Source organism: Saccopteryx bilineata, chromosome 1, assembly GCF_036850765.1.
Source record: "Saccopteryx bilineata isolate mSacBil1 chromosome 1, mSacBil1_pri_phased_curated, whole genome shotgun sequence".
Classification (NCBI taxonomy): Eukaryota; Metazoa; Chordata; class Mammalia; order Chiroptera; family Emballonuridae; genus Saccopteryx; species Saccopteryx bilineata.
The window spans coordinates 56,053,383-56,063,322 of record NC_089490.1 but is presented as its reverse complement, the minus strand read 5'-3'; positions in this window follow the sequence as shown (position 1 = coordinate 56,063,322).

Here is a 9,940-nt window from a genome sequence, read left to right as displayed (position 1 = left end):
AATTATCTCTCAATTTGTATAGGATAAAGCAATCTAGTCCTTTGTGTTGGGTAAATCAATTTGTAAAATTTGTATTTTTTGAGTTTGCTCACTTTTATTGTTAGAAAGTGGCGCTGGCAGCCACGTGTGAGCTTGCCCTCAGAGCAAAGCAGTTGATTGCAAATCGTGGATTGTGTTCCGGCTTGGGAGGGGGCCATAGTTTTGCTAATGTTTGCTGGAGGAGAGGTTTTCACTCCAGAAAGTTCTGCAGGAAGAGAAGAAGGAGAGGAGGCAGTAAGAAGCCAGTTTGTGCTGAGAGAGAGAAGCTATGTTTGCACAGTGAGAGCAGACAGAATGCAGAGTGCCGAGAAAGAAGCCATGTGCAGAGAGAGAGAAAGTGTGCAGATGGGGAACCAGAGTGGAGGGGCTTTTGCGAGCTCTGCTGAGACTGGTAGAGCCTTGATTCTAGGAGGAACCAGTGAAGATTCTCCTGGTTGTGGAGCCGGATAATGTGCCAGGGCTTTGTGAGCTTTGAATGAATGAAGAGAGAAGTGTTTTCCTTATGTGTTTGCTCGTTGGCCAGTGCCAGACTTCAAGAAAGGATTTTTTGTCTCACCACTTTTTGTCTACACTGTTTCTTTACCATCTGCCCGATTCTAATGAGAACCTGCATGAGAATGGCCATGACAGCAGTGACTACTGGCCTTGCCTTTGAGATTTAAAGTTATTAAACTTAAGTATCTGGTGAACTGAGGAAAGAGTCCACCGAAGCCAGATTACAGAAAGGACTCCAAAGATCTACAGAGAAAACTCACTTTTAGAAAGAAAGGTGAAGGGAAGGACTGGTTAATTCTGGAAACATTTTTGACCCAGTCATTGGTGTTGCAGGAATAAACATGTATTTGTGAAAATGAATTATAACCAAGGACTTTAACGCTAGAAGCTATGATGCTAGGGCCTGGGCAGTTTCAATTTGGGTATAACATTGAATTGGATGTAACAAATGAAAAGAAATATTTTCTCTCTGTTTTCAGAAATCTTTGATGAATTTGCAGCTAGCTATCAGCTATGAAAGTTATAAACAGGAATGGTGGGGGGTTTAGCTGTGGGTGGTTCATTCAGGCCCTATCTATTTGGAAAAGCAGCAGGTAGCCAGTTCTAAAGTTGTGATCTCCTGATGGGTGGTAACAGAAGAGTTATGAGGCAGACAGTTCCTGGGCAGAATAAGGAAACCTGGGGTTCTTTGTTACACAGTGAGAACACATTAAGTGCTCAATTAATATTTGTTGAATCAATAAAAGTATACTGATATGATGATAGATGATATTGTAATGGGTAAAAACAAGGAATATGGACAGATAACGTTTAGTTGAACTGAATAAAGGTTTTAAAACTTTTACTTGAGTTCTGCAAAATTTTGTTATTTCTTGTTTCTTAGAAAGAAGTTGGTATATAGAAGAGATTGATCCTGAGAGTGAGCTGGCAAGGAGAATTGGTTGTATGCAGATCACAAAATAATAGAAGGGACAGGAGGAGAAATCCTGTAAAGCAGGGCTTGGCAAAGTGTTCGCAGATATTTTAGGCAGGTCATATGGACTCTGTTGCAACTAGCCAATTCTGCTGTGGTAGAGCAAAAGCAGCCATGGATAGTATGGAAATAAATAAGCATGGCAACAAATATTTCTCTTTTTACAATATTTAAGAATACAAAAATCATGCAGAGTTCATGGGTTGTACAAAACAGCTGGCAGTGTTTACCAACCTGTGCTCTAAGCTAGCAAAGGCCAAGAGACTGTATTTTCCAACCTTGTATACTAATCACAGGGCTCCACAATTTGCCTAATCTCTTCTTGCAGAGGCTACCAAATGACCTAGAACAGAAATGCAAATTCCTCTTTAGACTATTAGGTGGAGAGTGCTAGTGTTAGGTAGGAAAATATCATAATAAATTTTTGGTAAAAAAAAAAAGCAGAATAAAGGGTTCAGGGGCTTTGCTATTGCAGGTGCTAAGGCATAAAGCATTTGGCAGTCACATTTTTGGAAGATGTTGGTGATTCTAAGAAGAAAATACAGTAGGACCTGGTCAATTTACTCAATTTACTCAGTGAATAGAGCATTGGCCCGGTGTATGGAAGTCCTGGGTTTGGTCCGCAGTCAAGCCACACAGGAGAAGCGACCATCTACTTCTCTCCCCTTTGCTCTCCCCTTTCTCTCCCTCTTCCCCTCCCACAGCCAGTGCTGCGATTGGTTTGCACATTGACCCTGGCACTGAGGATAGCTAGGTTGGTTGATCTGACTGTGTCAGCCTCAGGCACTAAAGATAACTCAGTTGATTCGAGCACTGGCTCCAGACAGTGGTAGCTGGGTGGATACTGGTCCTGGCACATGAGGGAGTCTGTCTCACCACCTCCCCTCCTCTCACTTAAAGAAAAAAGAAAAAATAGAGTGAATTGGTCCTTTTATGTTTACTAAAGGGCTAGAATTTGAACTGTGCCAAATAAACAAGAGAAGAAAGTGGATTATCTGGTTGAATCCAGGTGTTTGTTTCTTTAACTTTTCTTCCAGTAATTTATCAATTTATGTAGAAATTACTATGATTGTCTATAACTATGCATTGAAAATAAAGTACACAAGGAGGAGAGTCAAAAGACATGAATTTGAGTCTCAGATCTAGCAATTAGCTGTATTTCTTTGGCAAATAATTTAAGTTTTTTAAATAGTTTCCTCTTTGGAATTAGGGGTTTGATTATATCATTTGTAAAGTGACTTTCTGATCTAAAATTCTAAGTACAGATATATTTAAAATTTTCAGTCTAACATACACACAAAATAGAATGCTCCCTTTTATTTAAGAATATTTTAAAGATATGAATATATTAAAAATAGGAAGACAAAAAAAACTAAAAAAGGAATCAAGTTGGCAAGAAACAGAGTGGAGGTAAAGGGGGGAAATTGGACTTTTCTGATTAAACTTTAGTTTATAAATTTGGATTTAGAACTGTATAAATATTTTACATAATTCTAAAAGAAAATGTTAGAAAAGCATTTAAAAAAATTAAAAGCAAATGAACCTGTTTATAGAGTTGGTGCCATAATAGAGAGAAACTAATTCAAGTAACTACAAAACTCAGTAATTTGGTTATATATCATAGCACACTATATCATAAGGACAAAACAGACTTAAAATTTAAAAACTGTTCACAATAAGCATACTGTTGATGGTGGTTTTGTATTTTCTGAGTCTGATATGCATATATTTTGTATATAGTATGGTACTATTGAGAAGTGAGATTTTTGGCGTGGCAGAAAAATAGAGTTATCAGACTAGTGAGATTAAGGATAAATGTATAGATCAGAGTTGAATTGGTTATACCAGTATACAATCATGATATAGTCTCTCTTTCAAAATACATATGTTTTCTACATCTCTGTTAATTAAGAAGGTCTAAAAACAACCACCTGCTCAGAAGCACATTAAGCAGCCACATCAAAGCAAACCTTGTCATCCCAGTAGAGAAAGACCTTGGTGTTTAGGTTTATTGAGTCTCCTGTTTCACCTGTGTATTGATGGGATCTCAGAGTAGCCAAGAGTCTGGCTGAAGAGTCGTCTAGGAAGTGTTCCTTTCAAGGCTAATTGAATTATTAATGGTTGTGGAGTGACCCTTGGACAAGGGACTAATGGAAATCATGGCCAGAATTGAGAAATGACTTGCTAGTGAAAGCTAAGGTAGGACTGATACTGGAGGGAAAAAATCATAGAGTTTGGGCTTAGCTGAGAGTGAAGAGGAGTACGCTAGTTCCTGACTTTAGCAATAAGAAACAATGCCAAGGGAGGAAAGTCCAGACCAGCCTCACCACTGTAGCCACTATCACCAACTCATGGTTCAAGCTATGGGCAAGGGACCAAGTCTCCCTCTCTGACTAAGGCCACGAAGTTATCTGAGGCACACATACCCAGACATCATTTTGTAACAGAGGAGAGAATTCTGAGAGACTCTTCATTTTCCTGAATTATATGTAAAGTGTGAGTTCCTTATGGACACATTTTAAATTGTTAGAGACTATTAAATGAGAACAAACAGTTTATTCCCTTCCTGCAACTCAGTGGGAGGTGCTCATGAACAAGAACAGATTAATTATAGATAACACAACAGGACTATATTTTTTTTACAAATCTGAAAATGTAAGTAAATTTTCCATCTTATTGTATACTTTATTAATACAATCTTAATAATTTTCTTCCTTTTTCAAAAGCAATCATTTATCAATTAGCTCTTGTTCCCTTAAATAAAATGGTATCTACCTTACCAACTAACTGAAACACACACAAGCATGCATGTACACATACACACACACACACATTTTAAGTGTATGGTCTCTCAGAGTATATACAGTAATATACCGTAAGAGGTAGGGACCAGGGACCTCTCCTCAAGGGCTTGCAAAGCCAAGTGCCCACAGGCACCCAGACAGCTGAGAAGGAAATGCCTGAGTCCCATTGGATGGGACTTTGGCAAACTGGAGAGACAAATCTTGCCCATGAGGAGGATACCAATATTTAATTCTGGGGTTGCCAGATTTTATAAGAAAGTTGGAAGCAAAGCTGTGACTGAAATATGTTCTTAAATGATGGCAACTAGATAAAACTAAAATTAAAACCCCACCTGAGAGGCAAACATACCATGTCTGCAGGCTGATATAACTGCAGATCTAATATAACCTCAGATCTAATCTAACCAACAGCACTTTGCACAAGGGAAACTGAGGTCCAAAAAGCCTGTGACTTGCCCAGCTATTGTCATATTTTAACCACCTTAAAGGTTGTATTGTTTTTGAAATAATTATTTTAGTTATTTGCAATAAGTGATTTATAAAATTGTTCAAAATTCAGAAGGGATTGATGTATAAACAATTATTTAATGCCTAGATTAGCAACGGATGTTACCAGCTGCTTGTATATTTCTTTGATATATTATATACTCCTTTTTGTGGTTATATTGTATTAAAAAATAAAATATATTTATTAGCAGATGATATAATCATTTTGTAGAAAACCAGAAAGAGTCCACAGGTATTTTATTCCAAATAGTAGAAGAGTTGAACAAGGTGGGTGGAGAAGTACAAAAGTCAACTGCATTTCTTTACACCAGCATCAAATACCTGGAAATGTATGAAAGTATCAAAAATATCAAGCACTCAGGAATAACTTGAATAAAAGATATGCAAGATCTCTAGGGAAAACTACAAAATGACACATATTAAATATATAATGAAAACTATAAGTGGAACATTAAATGAAGACCAAATGAATGAAGAGATAAACTGTTCATGGTAAGAAGATTCAACATTGTAGAGATATCAGTTCTCCAGTTGATCTATAGCTTCAACGCAATTCCAATCAAAATCTAAATAAGTTTTTTGTAGATCATGGTAAGCTGATTTTCTTACATATTTTCAGGCAAATTCACCAGCATATTTGGTGATTTTGGTAAAGTATTCTTTATGAAAAGACCTTTTTTTTCCTCTTAACATGTTTTGATTCACATGTTGATCATGTCTGTTCATCTCACATCAGATTTGAGCATCTGGTTAGATAACAAAAATAAGGCCCTGGTACTCTTATGTTTCAATAGAGGATCCTTCAATTCTGTTCAGTTTTGTCTTCCACAAATTACTAACCCAAGGACAATGCAAATTAATTTGAAATGTCAATAGTTGTATTCCTTCTTCCATGTTTCCTGAAAATCCCTTTGGTCTGTCTGTGGCATCAACCATCTCAACATCCCAACAAAATTTTGGGTAGGGTTCCATTCTGCTTCTGAGAGGTGGATATGACAATCCATTAGTCAAATTATATTGATGCAGCTTTGCTGCTATTATTATTATTTTTTTCCTATTCTCTGTGCACAGATGGATAGGAATTGTGGTTATGCATATTCAGAGGCACGTGAATCTCAGCTATCTACACTTGGGCTGGAGAGGTAGCTGCAGAAATGGGCCTCAACCCTAACAACAGCACTACTGCCACTGCAGAGGGGACCAGGTGAGTGCGCTTGGGACCTGGAGAAGGAGGCCTGTGGGCCAGAGATGATGTGTCACTTCCACTATTTATAATAATTTCCAAATTTGTATTTGGAAAATTGTTTTTGTCAATCTACTCCCACCATTAGAGTATGTAGGACAGTTTTCCCTACTTTCTAGCCAATACTGACACTGAACATACAATTTAAAATATCTTTTCTAGTTAGAAAAGCAAAAATATTTGTTTCATTCTCATACCTTTGATTATTAATGAGGCTTAACCTAGTTTCCCATATTTATTCATCATTTAGTTTTTGTCATTTCAGATACTGCTTGTTCATGGTTGCACTGTTCATTTCTAAGACAGTCTCTTGAAGGATTTCAACCCATTTTAGGATTTCAACCCCTTGAAGGATTTCATTTTAAAGCCTATGTTGAGACTGGAATTTTTTTTTCATTTAGAGATTATGAGAAATGCACTAAAGGAAGTCACATTCAGAGTACCCCAGTGATAGCAGAAAGATTTATGTTTTTCTCTTTGGGAAAACATGACTCTTGGTGAGACTGCTGCGAAGGAGGGGTTTTAGAATCCATTCATACAGAGGGTCTCAGGGCTCCCCACGCAGCACGATGGCCTTGGCAGACTTGTGGAGGGCAACCCCAGGGGCAGAGGGCATGCTAACTGAGTTGTCCATGAAGCAGCATAAGGCCATAGTATGCCCTTCGGAGCATGCAAGAGCTCAGTGGAGGACAGGGACCACATCGCTGAGTAAGGAAGACTGTCTCTAGGCAGCAAAGTGGTATCAGAACTCTTTGAGAAGCAAAGGAGTAAGGGTTAGTAGTTAGATTCACTTTCTCTGGTTAATTCGGTAATCTCCCTTCTTTCTGCTGCGCTTGACTGAGGAAAATCCAAAGTGGGCAGCCCCTGAGGTCCTGAGTCCTGTTTCCACACTCGGGGGAGGACATGTTGGCTATCATTCAGCATCAGCTCTCAGAAGACAGGGGAGAGAGCCTCTGTTCCCTGCCATAGTCAAAATTCACTAATAAACTGCATTTAAAAGTTAGGGTCAGTAAACAGGACATCTTGTTGTTTGTGGACATCCCTTTGAACAGAAGTGAGAGCTTGTGAGAATAGGCTCTTCTGTATTGGTATATTGGTAATTTATACTTTATAGAAAAGGCAGCATTTCAGTAGCAGTGATATTTTTAAGCCAGAACTTAGAGTTCTGGATCCCCCAAATCCTTGTGTGGACAGTGTGACTAGCAGCATATGCTCTTGCTGGGGACTTGGCGCACCAGAGGAATCCATACTAAGATCCGTTACATTGCTTCTGATCCAGACTTCCTCTAATCTCAGTAAGAGCTATCTTTTCCTATTAATTCCACCAAACAGGCATTAGAAGGAGAAGTTAAACATAGGGAAGCTTGGTGTCATTCACCCTCTCATCACCTGTCATAGGAGGGATGGCATCAGGGTGAAAGTTAAAGCCAGTGTGCCGGGCATTATTCGAGCAGATGGGGCCAAAGTGTAACAGGTGCTTGAAGCATGAGTGACAAAAGTTCTTGAAAACTGAAAAGTCGTACCGTTTTATCTTTTGTTGGTTTGAAAGTCTTGGCATGTTAATTAGTCTATAAAAAGGACCTTGTCAATGTCATAAGGTAAGTTTTAAAAGCCTCAGGCTTTTAAACTTGAAATGGTACAGTCAAGGATGGATCTCGCATAGAATGTTCATAATATATCGTAAAAAGTGACAAAAGTTGATTAATTACTTATATTAAAACCAGTTTGCAGTGATGGTGTTAATATTCCGAAGCAGTTACTTCCTTCAGTTTGCTTCTGGTGATTGGGAGCTTGTCCTCCTTCTTTGTTCATTTCTTAAAGGTACCATCTTTCATTTTCCCTCTGTTTTTGGTATAACCTGTTTCTGCTGAAAACTGTAAATATCTGAGCTTTATTAATCAAGATTTCCTTCTCAATAGAGGACCACAGAAAGTTCTGTGCCAAAAATGAATATCTTTGATTTGAAATTACTAAAAGAAGAAAGGTAAAAATTGAATGTAGTAAGTTTCTTTCTTGGGCAGGATGTTTGCAATAATTCTAAATATTAAGGACATTACTTCATTACTTCATATGAATCCCTTATTCCCTCCCTCCAAATTTTAATAAACTAATTCAACTTAAAGGATCTTCCTGAAGCTATATTAGTTAATCAGCAAGTGTTATACAGACATTGACAAAAATTGGTTTACAGTTGTGAGTATACAAAACACACAGTTTATTCTTGTATTACTTATTTAATAATTATTATTTATTTAGCACTGATGGTATTGCACCTAAGTGCACTATGACATTATTTTGAATTAATAAAGTCATTGTAATAATCATAATTCTCATGCCTTTTTTTCATACAAACAATTGCAAAACTATGTTGGATCACTTCTGTATTTCTAAAAATTATCTTTTATACATCTGTAAATGATACAGCTGCTCAAACTTTTAAAAATTTAAGGTTATTGCTTATCATAGTGTCTTACCTGTAATAAATGTTAAGTTAAAAAAATAATGATTAATTTTATATCTTGATGGAGGCATTTCTGTTCTGCCTGTGGTGGGAGTGATGGAGAAGGAGGAAGTGCCTTCTCTTGTGTGCCAGCTGTCTGGAACAGCAGGGCCCCTGGATGGGAGCCTAGAGAGCTAAGATCTCTTTATTGTACTAGTTCTTTTTTGGGGTCCATTGGTTAAATTCATTAAGCAGAGTTTTGTATTTCATTAAACAGAATTTTCCAAATGTGTTTCATGGAACACTAGTCACAAAAAAGGCTACTCTGCTCAACTGAATTTGGGAAACACTAGAAAATAAACATTTAGTAAGTTTATTATTCTCTAGTTAAACTTGAAAGGCAGTGATTATTTATGTCTAACTGGCATTGAAGTACTAATGCAATTCTGCTGCTCCTCGGGCTTTGAGTGGTTGCAGTGCAATGAATCCTTTTGTATAAGGATGTATATGTTTGTTTTCTGTCCCCAACCAGACTCTTGCCCACTGGGATAGTCTTGCTCTCAAGACCTCTCTTTCAAGTTGTAACCTCCAAGACTCCTAAAAGGTTAACAAAGCCAACTAGTGTTAAGGGCCTCTGCCTTAACTTTGGAGTGCAACTGTTGGCATGGTAAAATACTTGGAATTTTAAACTTAATCTGTGGTGCAACATTCATGATGAGATCTTATTTCCTTCTCCAAGAATCTTTTCTTTTTAAGTGAGAGGAGGGAAGATAGTGATATAGACTCCCACATGTGCCCCAACAGGGTTCCATGGGGCAATCCCATCTTGTTCCGGTACTCAAGTACCAAGCTAATTTTAGTGCCTGAGGCTCACTGTGCTCAAACCAGCTGAAGCCATCCTCAGTGTCTGGGGTCACACTCAAACAAGTTGAGCCACTGGATATGGAAGGTACAGAGGGAGAGGAGAGGGAGAGTAAGGAAGGAAGAAGCATATGGTCACTTCTCCTGTTTGCCTTAACTGAGGATTGAAACTGAGATGTCCATACACTGGGCTGATGGTCTATCCACTGAGCCACCAGCCAGGGCCCCAAGAATCTTTTCAAGTGCCTATTTCTCAACAGGAGGGAAACAGTCTTTCATGATAATCTGAAGTTAGACTGCCCAGTCTGACTAGCTGAATTTGCTTGTGGATCTTCCATTAATTATGCATTTGATAATGGTCAATTACTTGAACTTCCTGTGCTTCAGTTTCCTCACCTGTAAAATGGGAATAATAATGGAATTTCATAGGGTTGTTGTGAGGTAAAAATACATGGTCCTATTTTAAGAAGTTTGGCACAGAACTATTTAGTTACTAGTGTGGTGATATAATTCTTACAGTGGAGATAGGTATACAGAAGGGGTGTCTAAAACACATGAGCTTTGAGTTAACTCTAAAA